General features: G+C 39.7%; 1 protein-coding gene across 7 annotated transcripts in view; it reads left to right on the forward strand.

Moving 5' to 3' along the window:
• The first annotated feature begins 433 nt into the window (after nt 1-433).
• The window catches only part of NINL (ninein like), a 182,964-nt gene continuing 168,768 nt past the window's right edge, over nt 434-14,629 (forward strand). For 5 of the 7 annotated variants that reach the window (XM_020987407.1, XM_078149684.1, XM_078149685.1 and 2 more), the window contains exon 1: nt 441-721. The gene's annotated coding sequence lies outside the window, so the exon portion shown is untranslated. Of the gene's footprint in view, nt 722-14,629 lie in introns of all 7 variants that reach the window. The other 2 variants (XM_078149681.1, XM_078149682.1) reach the window with 2 other exon arrangements.

Genomic DNA, 14,629 nt, shown 5'->3' on the forward strand with positions numbered 1-14,629 from the left:
CTGAGGCCAGAACTTTCTAACAATGAAGCCCGGAGTGGACCCACTACTCCAACCCCTGCTTCCTACGTTCCCTCAACCTCCCAACTCCAGCTCTCAGCCACTCTTCTGTCCTAGAATTAGGAGCAGGGGAAAAATGGGAAAGGAGCCGAGGCAGTGTGTGTGTCTGTGTGTGTGTGTGTGTGTGTGTGTGTGTGTGTGTGTGTGTGTGTGTGTGTTGGGAAAGGTTGCCCTCCTCATGGGGAGCTCCTCTTTCCTAGGTGTGTGTGTGTGTGTCTGTGTGCCCCACACAGGGAGCTCCTCTTCCCTGGGGTGGCCTGGGTTTGTGTCTTTGTCCTCCCCCAGCTCTCCTCCCTTTCCCCAGCCAGGCTGGAGGGAGGAAGGGAGAAGAGGAGGAGGAGGAGGAGCCGGGGGCGGGGGCGGCGCCAGGCAGCCCGGAGGGGCTGGGCGTCGGGGGACCTACACACTCGCACACCCACACAAAGAGCGGCTCGGAGCTGAGGGCCGCGAGCTGCTGGCTGGCTGGCTCGGGGTCTGAACTGTGCCTCCCCCGACCAGTGCCTGGGCTTGTCGCCCCCAGCCTCTCTTGCCCATGGCTCCGATGGGGCCTCCGCTCCAGCCCTGAACCCGAGACCCTGGAGAACCGACATGCTGCAGCTGCCCCAGGAAGGCTGATCGAGGAGAAAGAGTGCCCAGGAGTGGCGAGAAGCGGGGGACACCTGAGGTAAACTGAGCGGTCCTGGGGGCGGATGGTGAGGGTTGAGCCCCGAAGAGGATGGGGAAAGTGCTCCTGCTCTCGGTTTCCACGTAACTGGAAACCCTTGACCTTGAGGTTGGCTGGGGGCGGGGGGGCGGATAAGTTCTGGGACTGGGAGACCATGGACCAAAGAGGGATGGAGCGCTTTGTGGACCCCATTGGTGACGGAGGAAGGAGCACCGGGGAGCATCCCCCCTCCCTTCCTACGTGCGCCTCTTCTTTCTGTCCCATTCTCTCGGTCTTGGCGCAACCCCTTCTCTGTGTCTTTCTGCTCTTTTCGAATTCCCCGACGTTGAGGCCGTTTAGAAAGTTCCTGCGGAGTGAGTAAGCTTGTCTGTGTCTGAGGGGGAGAGGGAGTGTCGTGGGACTGGGGACTCTAGCCGAAGTTCCGGCCCGTCCCCCTGCACGTGCGGCCAGCGGGGCCACTCTCGCATCCTGCGTCCTCCAAGAAAGCGGCCAGCTGGCTGGGCGCGGGGTGTCCCCTTCACTCCAACCCCCCCCCTTTGTGTGCCCACTAGTGCAGTCCTAGCAAGCACTGGTAACTGGGGCAGTTGGCTAAACTTTGTCGTGGCCTGGAGGGTTTTCCTTTTGGGAGTGCTTCTCTCTTTTAGAGAGAACACTTTCCACCTCCCACCCAATGAAAGCTCCCCATCCCCTGAGGCCTGAGTAAAGAGTATTGCTGTCAAAAGAGACTCCTTTGTTTCCCCTCTAATCTTTCTATTGTAGTCCGCCGAGTGATCTATCAACTGCTGCCTAGATCCCCGCTGGTTCCTTCAAAGTTTCAGTTGCAGAAGAGGAAGAAATAACAATAACGAGCTTCTAGATAGAGCTTTAAGGGTTGCAGAGCATTTTATAAAATATTTAATTTTATCCTCAAAGTAAGCCTGGCAGATGAGGTGCTATTTTTATACCCATTTTACAGATGAGGAAACTGAGACAGCAGTTAAGTGACTTTCCCAAGGTCACATAGCTAGTGACAAGTGTCTGGGGATTGGATTTTAAACAGATTTGTCCTGATTCCAAGTCCAGCCCTCTCCAGGCCTCTAGTTGCCTAGAAAGAGCGCTTGATGTGGATTTGTAGGACTTAGTTCACTGATGCTTCCCTTCTGTGTTTTTGGGTAAGCTCCTTAATCTCCTTGGGCCTCAGTTTCCTTATCTGTAAAATGGACGGTGATGTTGGACTAGATGGCAACTGAGGTCTTTTTCAGGCTCTAGATCTATGATGCTGTGAGGAAGAAAAGCTCTCTTGAGTCTCAGGTTTGATCAACACAGGTAAAAAGGAAAGGAGCTCTTGTCAGCTGATTGTGTACAGTGGATAGAGTGCTGGGCTTGGAGTAAGGAAGACCTGAGTTCAAATTTTGGGTTTCCTCAGCCGTAAAGTGGAGCTGCTCTTATCTGCCTTTCCTAGCTCACAAAGCTGTAGCCAGGACCTGAGAAGACACTTACAAGCCGTATGACCTTGAGCAAGTCACTTAAAACTCTTTGCCTCAGTTTCCTCAACTGTAAAATGGGGATAACAACAGCACCTACCTCACACAGTTGTTGTGAGGCTCAAGTAAGATATTTGAGGGTAAAAAGTACTTAACTGCAATGCCTGATACGTGGTAGGCTCTATATAATTGCTTGTTCCTTTCCCCTGTCCTTTCCCTTCCCTTCATCTTCTGTGAATCTTAGGGAATCCAGTTGCCATTTGGTGGTGGTGATCTTTGTTTTGGGAATCATTTGCAGAGACACCAGGCACTTGTTTTGTGACCTTAGTATAGTTGCTACCCCTTTTTGGATATGTTTCCAGTTGAGTAGAAAGAAAAAGTAGGACTAGATGATCTATGAAGGCCACTTGCAATTTAAACATTCTATGAGTGTATGAGAAAACATTACTTGTGTCACAATAGGGATTCAAAGTTGTCTACTGCTCAATCTGCTGGGGCTTGTATATTAAGTGTCCTTACCTTCATTCTTGGGTGTCTCCTAATCTTATAAAGTAACTGGTACTTGGTCCTTGTCTGTCAGTTTTCACTTAAGAGAAAAGGTTGTAATACTGTATTTGATACAGCAACATACTTTTGGAAGGGTGTTGGTAGAGCAGGATTCTTAACCTTTTTTGTGTCATAGACCCTTTGAGGGGGGGTGTCTTATGGACTTCCCTATGAAGCCTAGGGACTCCTCAAAATAATATTTTTAAATTCATATAATAAAATACATAGATTTACAAAAGAAAGCAATTATATTGAAATACAATTGTCAAAATATTAAAAATAACAAATTTAGAGACCTGAATTTAAGAATTCCTGTGCTGGGGATGCCCAATCTCTGCTTTACAGGTTCTTGGAAATGGGCAGCTTTCTACTTTACATTTACTGAGTTCAGTCTAATGTATACCATAGTTGGCTGCTGTGTGGCATAGAAATGTTTCCAGTGTGTTCATTTTTATAAAATATTCATTGTCATAATAATAATGTTAGGTGTGTTTGCTATTATTAAATTTCTTGTGAATTTTGATAAAATAATAAGGAATTGACAGATGCATTTAAAGTTCCCTAAAATGGTGAACTTAAGGGTTTTTTTTTTTTTTGGCTAGGCAATGGGATTACATGACTTGCCCAGGGCCGCACAGCTAGTGTTTGTGTCGGAGGCTGGATTTGAACTCAGGTTCTCCTGACTCGAGGGCCCATGTTCTGTCCACTGTGTCACCTAGCTGCCCCTTAAAGTTCTTTCCCAGAACTGACTTTTGCAATTATTTTAGTATTCCTTTTTTTATTTGTCTAAATTAAGAGTATGGTATGTTTTTTGCTTTTTGTTTTGTTTTTGCATTTGAATTTGCAATGCTAACTTTGCTAACTTCTTGAGCAAAGACAGTATATACCTCTTTGTATCATTTTTTGGTGTCTGTTCAAGGTTACCAGTAACATCTGAAAACTTTTTCCCTGGGGGAAAAACTGTACAGTGGCCAAAAAAAAAAAAGATTGTTTCTTGTCTGTGCATTAATTGGGCAGGAGTACAATGCCAGTGATGTCAAATTAGTTTCATTTTTAGCCATTATCCACATCACCCACAAAAACTGTACTATAATTTTAAAATTACTACAATGTGGTGACTTCTGCTATATCCAAAATGCTTTTCTCATCTTTTAAAAACCAGACCTTCAAATAGTGGTAGTGTGATAATTTTTGTGCTCTTTGTAGTAAATATTATGTTAGTTTGTCCCTTTCCCTAATGTTGAATTAGAAAGTTTATGTGTGAATGAATAAGAAAGAATAGTAGGAATTTAGTTTAAAAAAAAAAGGTAAGGTCTTTTATTTTTCCAAGTTACTATATTATTATGGGTTAGCCTTCCTTCTGGAAAGTAGCATAACCTAGTGGAAAGAACATTAAACCATGGAATTAAGAGACTCTGACTAAACTTTAGTCACTAAAGCATTGTCCATAGAGAGCTGGCCTCAAAGTGGGACAGATCTGGGTTCAAGTGAGCCTTATTTACTGTCTGACTCTGGGCAAGTATATTCTCAGCGCTCTGGACAATTCTCTTAAGACTATAATTGGCAGAGAAGGTGCTGATCGGCATTGGTGAAAGGGGTTTTCTTACCTAGAGCTCCATATACCAGTGAAGTTGCAAGGCAAATCCCTATCCCTACTAAACTTCTGAGTGATTCAGTTTCTCCTTCTGCAAAATGGAGACAATGATTGGCCTTAGTTCAAGAAGAAACTCTTTAGTTCGAAGATAATATGTGAAAATGTTTTAATCCTTTAGAAAGAGACTGTAAAAAACCTTTCAAATCTGTTATAAAGGCATTTACAAGGGAATATCAAAATGCCTTTGTTTTTATATTGGAGTTTTGTTGTATTGCCTGTAATATAAGTTGTTGGAAATCTTTTGTTGTAGTAAAGCCTAGGATGTCTTCCACCCAACCACATGTCCTCAAATCCTCCGTAGAGAAGCTTCTATTTCTCTGCATGGTAATGCCTCCCCTTTATCACAACCTGTTTAAAGAGTTCATTTTGATCAATATATGCACTTTAAAGGTGTTTGGACAGAAGACTTATAAGATAAGACCTATAAGGCAACTTCTGCATTTCTTTCCGATTCCCTGGAAGTAGGTCAGAGGAGTGATCCTGTTGATGGGGAGTGGGCTGGGACATTACTTCTTTAGTACTTAAAAAAATGATAGCCAGGCCTATTGAGAACTGCTTTAACACCAGTACTTTCTCTGTCTGTCTCCTGAGTGTATTGTGTAATTGTGTAGGCTACATTTTGCTCTTAAATTTGTCTCTCCTCTAGCTTCATTCTTGACCCCCCATTCATATTCAAGTTCCATGCAGTTCTTCATACCGTAATTCTTTTATCCAAAACAAATACTTCAGTGCTCTTTGTTTGCTTAAGAAATTAGTTGCAATCCAGAATTCTTCATTAACCAAGTGTAAAAACGGAAGAAGAAAAAAAGATGATGATAAGGTGGGAGAATCAGTAGAGTTTTCCTTTCTGTATATTCAGGTGTAATCCGTTAATGGCTTGAACTGTTGTTTATTTTAGGGAGTAAAACTGGAAATTCTGTATGGAGGAAGTAGAAATGGACTTTAGTTAAGATTGCATAGAGATTAAAGAATAACAACCCAAATCCCTTTTGATGGGTTTTGGAAAACATAATAATTTACTGAAACTATCCCTAATACATATATCTATATTTGTATCTGTATGTATATACACATATATACATTTATATCATGCAATATTATTATATACATATGTAACAGTACATATATACATTTAGATGTATATATGTTTAACAGACCCTTAGCACCATATATGTATATACCTCTTATATATATCTGTATTGTACATAATTGTTTGCATATTGTCTCCCCCATTACATTGTGAGCTTCTTGAGAGCAGGCACTGTTTTCTGCCATTCTTTGTATCTTCAGCCTGGCATAGAGTAGGTACTTTACAAACGTTTAAAAATTGACTAATTCTGTATGCATATGTGTATGTGTATGAGTGTATGTACATATTATACATGCTCACATGCCCACATGTATATGTATATTTTTGTTGTTTAGTGATGTCTGACTCTTGGGGTTTTCTTGGCAAAGATTCTGGAGTAGTTTGCCATTTCCTTCTTCAGCGTATTTTACAGATGAGGAACTGAGGCAAACCAAGATTAAGTGACCTGCCTAGGGTCACTCAGCTAGTGTCTGAGGCCAGATTTGAACTCAGAAATCTTCCTGACTCCAGGCCTGTTGCTCTATCCATTGCACCACTTAGCTGCCCAGCATATATGGTAGTAAGTATTTATTAAAGCAATTATTTTTAAAATGTTCTAAATTTGTTATATTTTGATCTGCTTCCCTGCCCCCTCCCAAACAAAAAGAAAATTTGAAGATACTTCACAAAGAACTTTGGACTGGCCAAAGGGAGGAATAGTAAGTTGCATTTTTTACAAAGAAAAGTATATAAATTGTGTTTGATTGAAAACTTATTCTCCAATCTAGCTTCATCTTATATATCCAAGAAATCAAAGGAATGGCATATTTGAGTTATTTAGTAGTAATTTCTTATACTATACTGTTCTTTCTCCTAAAGGGAATGTGTTTGTTTTTCTGTGGTTCTATTTGACTTTCACCCATTGGCTTTGGAAAAATGGAGCAACTCGCAGGATCAGCATCTTTCCTTCTGAGTGGGGAGTTTACCATAGTGTGTCACACCATCCCTACTGCAGCTTCTCATTGGATAGGAACTTGGCATATAAGGGCCATGCTGACAAATTGTAAACACAGCATGCCAATAGAGGTGTATGCTAATGGCTGTTTTCAGACTCTTGGCTTAGTCACATAGCAGAAGTTCATCATGGGAAGAAATCAAGTAGAGTCACTGAGCTGTTAGATATCTCCTTCCTCTTGTTATTCAGTTATGTCCAAAAGGTACTAGAGTAGTTCCCTATTTCCTTCTCCAGTGAGGAATTGAAGCAAAGAGGAGTTAAAGATCACATGGCTAATAAGTGTCTGAGGTCAGATTGAACTCAGATCTTCCTGACTCCAGGCCTGGTGGTCTATCCACTGCACCACCTAGCTGCCCTCTCCTTCTTATGTTTCTTGTAATAACGGGAGTATCTAACAAACCAGAAGCTAGCTAGCACTAGATCCTGGCCCAGGGACTCAGGGTTTAGTCTCATTTCTACCCTTACACCTGAGGTTTTAAGGATATATGTATATGTGTGTATCCATCTATCTATCTATCAGAAATTTCAAGGACTGAGTGAGAGAAAAATGTACTCTTTTATTATTTTTGCCATGGTTAGGACCATAGATTTAGACCATAAAGGCTATCTAATCCAACTCCCTTGTTTTTTAGATGAGGAAACTGAGGCCAAGACAGGTTAAGTGACTTTCCCAAAGTCTGTTCATTCTCAGCTGTCATCCAGCCCTTTACACTCTCTAATGCCACTTTGTCCTGCCTTCAGGGCGAATTATACGAGCACAGTAGTGATGTCTCACCTGAGCTTTGGACCTTCTCCATGGCCTAATACTGTGTGCATAGTGGGTGCTTTATATATGTTTGTTTAATGGACTCGAATGTCTGTTCCGACCCTGTACAATAAGGGCCCAAGTACAGGGGTATTGACGTGCATATTTCTCTGAGTAAGCTGTTCTGTGAAGTGTGTGCCTCCTGGCATTCTGGGGGGGGGACTGGTGCTTCATTACCATACTACTTTTTTATTGTTAGTGTTGGTAACTACACAGGACAGCAGCTTTGAGAGACTGATGGAGACTGAGTTTCTGCTTTGAGCCTTTTTCTCTGTGAGTGTGTAAATCATGCTGAATAGCATTATCATCTTATGGTTTGGTGAAAAGAACACTGGATTTGGAATCCGGAAGACCTAGGTTCAAATCCCCCCTCATTTATTACAAATCACTTAAACTTAGCTTCAGTTTCTTCATCTGTAAAATGGGGACAATAATAGCACCTGCCTTATAGGGTTGTTTGGTGAGGATTAAGTGAGAGAGTATTTGTAAAGTACAATATAAATGTTGGGGTAGCTAGGTGGTGCAATAAATAAGGGTGCCCAATCTGGAGTCAGGAAGACCCCACTTCAGATTTGGCCTCAGGCACTTAGCTAGCTGTGTGACCCTGGGCAAGTCACTTAGCCCTGTTTGCCTCAGTTTCCTCATACATAAAATGAACTGGAGAAGGAAATGGCAAACCATTCCAGTATCTTTGCCAAGAAAACCCCAAATGGGGTCATGACGAGTCACCCACAACTGAAACTACTGAACAACAACAACAACAATAGTATAAATGTCAGCTGTTAGTATTATTATTATTTAGCTTGGTGGATAATCTCCCAGCATAGCTGTAGCTAAACAAGTCATTATCCTCAAGCCAAACTGGTGATGAGCCTCTCTTAAGGGTAGATAGGCCATTCTCAAAGGAGGAGTATATGTGTATACTATACACCAGTGCCTGGTATACACATAGTAAGTGTTATATAAAATGCTAGTTGTTGTTGTTGTTGTTAGCTGGAAGTGTGATGTTGAAGACTGTCTAGCTCAGGAGCTCTTAACTTTTTTGTGTGTGTTATGGACCCCTTGGACAGTCTGATAAAGCCTCTGGAACCCTTTTGAATGCATGAAATAAAACAGGATTACAAAGGAAACTATACTGACATATAGTTATAATTAAAAAACAAACAAGTTTATTGACTCCAGGTTAAGAATCTCCAATCTAGCTAAAACCGCTAATTTTAAAGATGAGGGAATGAAGTTAAAATTGCTAGTTCTTATCCTGTCATTTGAAATTTTCAATAGATATTCAGATATGTAGTAGGCTTCCTTGTGGTTTTTCTAGTTTCAGGGTGATTACAGAGAAAACTTTTCATTCCAACTTTTCTGTTCTGAACTAGTACCATGACCTTGATGATTCAGGTTAGAGTAAGTTTTGTAACAAGCACTCATCAGGAAATTATTCATTCCTGATTGCTAGGAACCAGGCTTGTTCCGTAAGTTAAAATAGCTTCACTCCTCCACTGCCACCTATCTCCCATCTCTGCTTTGTAGATGTCACAAGCTGCCTCATTCAGCTTCATGTTACTTGGAAAGCCTTTTTTCTCTCACTTGCATCTCATCTTATTAGATCCCTCAGCCCCTAGGTTTTCCTGTGGATTTTAGTGAAATATTATGGTTAGAATACATTAAAGCTAGTTTTCATTCTGGATTTGTATCCTTAATATAGTTCTTCTTTAACTAGAGACTCTTAGAAGGAAGTTAATGCTGGTACCCTTTCTCTGAGATGATCTTGAATGAGTAAGTAAGTGGTGCAGTGGATAGAGCATTGGAATTGGAATGAAGAAGTCCTGAATTCAAATGTAACCTCATATACTTAGGTGTGGGACTCTAGGCAAGTCATTTAACCCCTCCCTCTGTGATTCAGTTTCCTCATCTGTAAAATGGAGATAATAATAGCACCTTACCTTACAGGGTTGTTGAGGATAAAAGGAAGTATTATTTGTAAAGTGCTTCACAAACTTTGAAGTACTACATAAATGCTGGCTGTTATTATTATTAATTTATTCTTATATATTTTGTTTGTATACAGTTGTTTGCTTGTTATTTTGCCCATTAGGTAGGGCAGAGACTGTTTTTGCCTTTCTTTTTATACCTAGCACTCAACAGAGTGCCAGGCACGTAGTAAGTGCTTAAATAAAATGCTTGTTAACTTGACCACTGGACTTATAAACTAGTAGGTCTTTCCAGTCATTTTTAATTATGCCCTTCTGGTAGATACCTGGTTGGCTTTCACATCTACTACATTTTATTGTGTTTATTTGATCCAAAGCAAGGAAGGTCTCCTTGTAGCAACATTAGTCTTTTCCTAGTAAAAAAAAAATCATCAAGATAATGGATTCTTATCCATTAAATTAATGACTTGCAGAACCAGCAGATTATTAGGTGTTCAAATTTAACATACCGGATAGCTTATCTTTAAAAGACAGAAACCAGAAATATTTATTCCTTTGGATTAAAGAAGCTTTTTCTATGCACTGAGGACAAATAAGATCAGCCGTGTTTGATCAGCAATGTTTGAGCAAGTGCTGTTCAGGCTTCTAATTGCATGTGCTAAATTTCAGACTTTAATGCATGAACAAGCATGAGCTGGGGGAGAATTGCTCTTAAGAATGTTGTTGGCCTTGGGGGTGAAAAATACCTTGGAGATTTTACATGCTACATTTTTCAGAGCTTCCCAGAGTTGAAAACCCCAGTTCTGGTGTATGACAAGTTATTTTTTGCTCACTTGCAGCAAAGAGCACAAAATAGATTGGTTCATATTGGGGCATGATTTTTTTATTTTGGGGGTTGTTCATATTAAGACACTGTTGGTATATATTGTTCTACCTTAGAACTTTCCTGATGTAGGAACCCATGGAGCCTGAATTTGTGTATACCATTCCCCCCCCCCAGGTTGTAACATCTTTTTCATTCCCATGATACATCTGTACATCTCCCTTGGACCTGAGAGCCCTATACTAGCTCCACAGAAAGATTTACTGTATATTAAAAACATGCAGGATCTTTCCATGAGGTGATGGGATCCTTTTTTCAAAGTTCTACCTAGTAGCAGGATAAAAACAAGATGGACATATCCAAAAACTAAGTATGATTATAGACAAAACTGTAAGGTTTCGGGGAAAAAAAAGGAACCTATAGTAATCAGTAATTGTATATGTAGAATAGTGGGACAGTTAGCTACCATAAAAATATACACACTACCTCCAGCTGGGGGGGGAAAGGGAGAAAGAAGAGAGTGAGAGAGAGCACAATATTTGAGGTAAAAAAATATAAGAATAGAAAAACCTTCCTCTGAAAATGTGAGATTTTAATTTTAAAAAATCCCAAACTTAGTAACCATTAATAAAACATTCAAATAAACAAAATAAGCAGTGATGAATAAAATTGTGAACTTCAAATTATAATGTTAAAACATGTATGCTACCTTTAACAGAAGAGGAACCAAAATATCATGATTGTTTTCATGTCCTTTTTAAATAATTTTGTGTATTAAAGGGTAGGTAAATGTTATGCAAAAAAAATTTTTTTAAAAGAAAAATCTATCACACATTCTGACATTTTGAAATCAGTTCCAAAGGTGTGTGCAGAAACTCTGCATTGTTTAATCTCACATTGTCAACTTATGTCTGTTATGACATTATTTTTCTGGGAATGGTAACAGGAAGGCCAGAAAAAGCACTCTCATTAGCTTAACCTGTGTTTGAGAACAAAGATGATGCATTTCCATGAATATTAGAGTGGGGTATTCATGATTACACATAACTTTATTATTAGCAGTGGTTAGGGGTTGCATAAACTAGCAAAATGTCCTCTCCTAGACTACTGAACAAATTTTTAAAGAAAGAAGCAATACTCCTACGCATAGTATATGTAATCAAGTTCTCTCCCTGGAATTTATCTTTAGTAAGGTACCACGTCAAAGATTCCATCTGGCTAGCTGGAAAAGGTCTGGATGGTACTGTAACCAACAACAATATTTATAGTAAAGATAAAAGTAGTGAGGACTCGTGATTTTAGTGTGAAAGTTGATCTCCAAGGCTTAGGAAAGAAACAAGCTTGTCTTTTGTGTGATGATAATAAGGAAGAAGATAAAGCAGGCAGATGCTTTTTGCCTCTCTCCCTACTCCTTAGAGACTGATTAAATGTAGGTTCTGTTTAGATTAGTCCTTGGGGGGTCCATTCTAGAGTCAGGGTTACCCAAATAAAAATTCTCACTCTTGTACTTAGGTTAGAAATCTTTATTGATTGCCCTTTCGATTGAGAATAATCCTTGACATACGTCCAAGGGCTTTAGAGCCTACTTGGCTCTGCCTGGATCTGGACCTCTGCTTCTCAGATTGATCCAGAATGGGACCAACTTCCAGGGTCAGAGGAGGAAGGAGAAAGACATAAGACTAATGGCTGTTCATCTGACTATTCTTTTCAGTGCTGGACCTGTATCCCTTCACTTTCCCATTTCTGATTGTTGCACATTAGGGTGATTTATCTGTTGTTCTATGTCATCCCATGACTAAATTTAGTCTGTTTTACTTGGTTGTGTCTTTAAATGCTGACTCTGTCACTTGTGCTTGTCACTAATTTGATGAAAACATCCCAAAGATTTACCTGATTCTTAAAGAGTTGTAACAACTCAAGATTTAGGTTTATTTCACATAACATTTAACTTTTGTACTTTAACTTTTGTAAAGCAATTTATTTCCATTACCTCATTTGGTGTGACCCACTATAGTGGACTCTATAGTCCAATTTTAAAAGTGCCCAGCTATCTGTGTAAATGAAAGCCAAAGAGAGCAACAAGAATCAAATGGTGTGTCTGTCTTGCTATTATGATAGCAATAGGACTGGACTAGAGAGGAAGGAGCAGGATTAGGAGTTCTGCTAGATAGGAGAGGGGTCCTCCTTACTGTTTTTTTTCCATTTTATTCTGAGCTTAAGAAATGAGACAAGCATTTCCATAACATAGAATAGAAAAAAAAAGATGATTGCACATGAAACTGCAAATCTATTGTGTACAACTTGCTATTCCTTTTAAATATATAATAAAGTTATCATGTACATTTTTTTCTTTTTTTTTTATTCTCTCCTCACCCTACCCTAGAGATGGCTACCACTAGACACACATGTGTCTAGTGTGTGTGTATAAAAATCATTCTGTACATCTATTTATCAGTTCTTTCTCTGGACGCAGATAGCATCTTCCTTCATACATCCTTTGTAGTTAATTTGGGTATTTATAATAGTCAAAATATGACTTAGTCACTCAGTTTTTCTTAACACAGTGTTGCTGTTACTGTATACAATGCCTTATTGGTTCTGCTTATTTCACTCTTCATTATTTCATGCAAGTCTTTCCATGTTTTTCTAAAATCATTGAGCTTATGATTTTTTTTTTGGTGAGGCAATTAGGATTAAGTGACTTGCTCAGGGTTATACAGCTAGTAAGTGTCAAGTGTCTGAGGCTGGATTTGAACCCAGGTCTCCTGACTCCAGGGCCGGGACTCTATCTACCACGCCACCTAGCTGCCCCGAGCTCATCATTTAAAAAAATATAATTTATTTTTAGTTTTCAACATTCACTTCCATAAGATTTTGAGTTTTAAATTTTCTCTCCTTCCCTCTCGCCTTCCTCCCTAAGGTGGAGTGCAATCTGATATAGGCTGTACTTATACATTCATATTAAATATTTTCATATTAGTCATGAAATAAAGAAGAATTAGAACTAATGGGAGGAGCCATGAGAAAGAAGAAACAAAGCAAAAACAAAAGAAAAAAAAACAAAAGAAAAGAGCAAATAGTATGCTTTGATATGCATTCAGACTCCGTAGTTCTTTCTCTGGATGTGGACAGCATTTTCTATTGTGAGTCTTTGAGAGTTGTCTTAAATCCTTGCATTGCTGAGAAGAGCTAAGTTTATCAAAGTCAGTCATCGAACAATGTGGCTATTACTGTGTACAATGTTCTCCTGGTTCTGCTCATTTCACTTAGCATCAGTTCATATAAGTCTTTCCAGGTTTTTAAAGAACTTATTGTAGGATTATGGTTCTTAATCCACTCTGCTATCCACTTCCATTTTATGGAAGAGTTCATCCCATTCACATTCCAGTTATGCTTAACTATCTGTGTCTTTCCTCCATCCTATTTTCCCCTTTATGCTTTCCTCTCTCCTTTCTCCCTTTCCCTCCTCACTAGAGTTTTACTTTTGACCACCATCTCCCTCAAATCTGCCCACCCTTCTATCATCCCCCTCCCTATTCTTTCCTCTTTCCCCTCCTACTTCCTGTAGGATGTTAGATTTCTATACCTTAATGATCATGTTATTCCCTCTTTGAGCCAAATCTGATGAGAGTAAGGTTCAAATAATGCTTATCTGCCTCCCTTCTTTCTGTCTACTGTTTTTGTGCCTTTTCATGTGATTTAATTTACCCTTGTCTGCCTCCTCCTTTCCTCTTCTTCCAAGACAATCCCTTTTCACTATTTAATTAGATTTTTATCATCACATCAAAGTCAACTCATACCCATGCCCTCTGTCTATGTATACCCCTTTTAAATGTCTTAATAACTATACAGTTATCAAGAGTTACAAGTGTCATCTTTCCTTGTAGGGATGTAAACAGTTTGCCCTTATTAATAACTTGTATTTTTCTTTTTATGCCTCTCTTAAGTCTTTAAAGATTAAATTTTCTGTTGTTTTTGTTGATCTTTTCATCAGGAAGGCTTAGGAGACACCTATTTCATTGAATGTACATCTCCCTTGAAAAATTATGCTCAGTTTCACTGGGTTGTAATCCAAGCTTCTTTGCCTTACGAAATATCATATTCCACACCCTCTGATCTTTTAATGTAGAAGCTGCAAGGTCCTGCATAATCCTGACTCTGTGGTTCCATGATATTTAAATTGTTTCTGTCTGACTGCTTGCAGTATTTTCTCTTTGATCTGATAATTTTGGAATTTGGCTACAATATTTCTTGGCATTTTCAATTTGGAATCTCTTTCAGGAGGTGATCAGTGGATTCTTTTGATGACTGTTTTACCTTCTGTTCCTAGCCCTCGAGGCCCTTGATGATTTCCTGAAAGATGCTGCCCAGGTTCTTTTTTTCATCATGGTTTTGAGGTAGACCAGTTTTTAAATTGTCAGGGGCAGCTAGGTGGTGCCGTGAATAGAGTTTGGAGTCAGGAGGACCTGAGTTCAAACTGGGGCTTAGACACTTGACAGTTAATAGCTGTGTGATCCTGGGCAAGTCACTTAATCCCGATTGCCACACCAAAAAAAATTTTTTTTTAATTGTCTCTCTGTATCTATTCCAGGTCAGTTGTTT

Source organism: Phascolarctos cinereus, unplaced genomic scaffold (genome assembly GCF_003287225.1).
Source record: "Phascolarctos cinereus isolate Bilbo 61053 unplaced genomic scaffold, phaCin_HiC Scaffold_2;HRSCAF=192, whole genome shotgun sequence".
Classification (NCBI taxonomy): Eukaryota; Metazoa; Chordata; class Mammalia; order Diprotodontia; family Phascolarctidae; genus Phascolarctos; species Phascolarctos cinereus.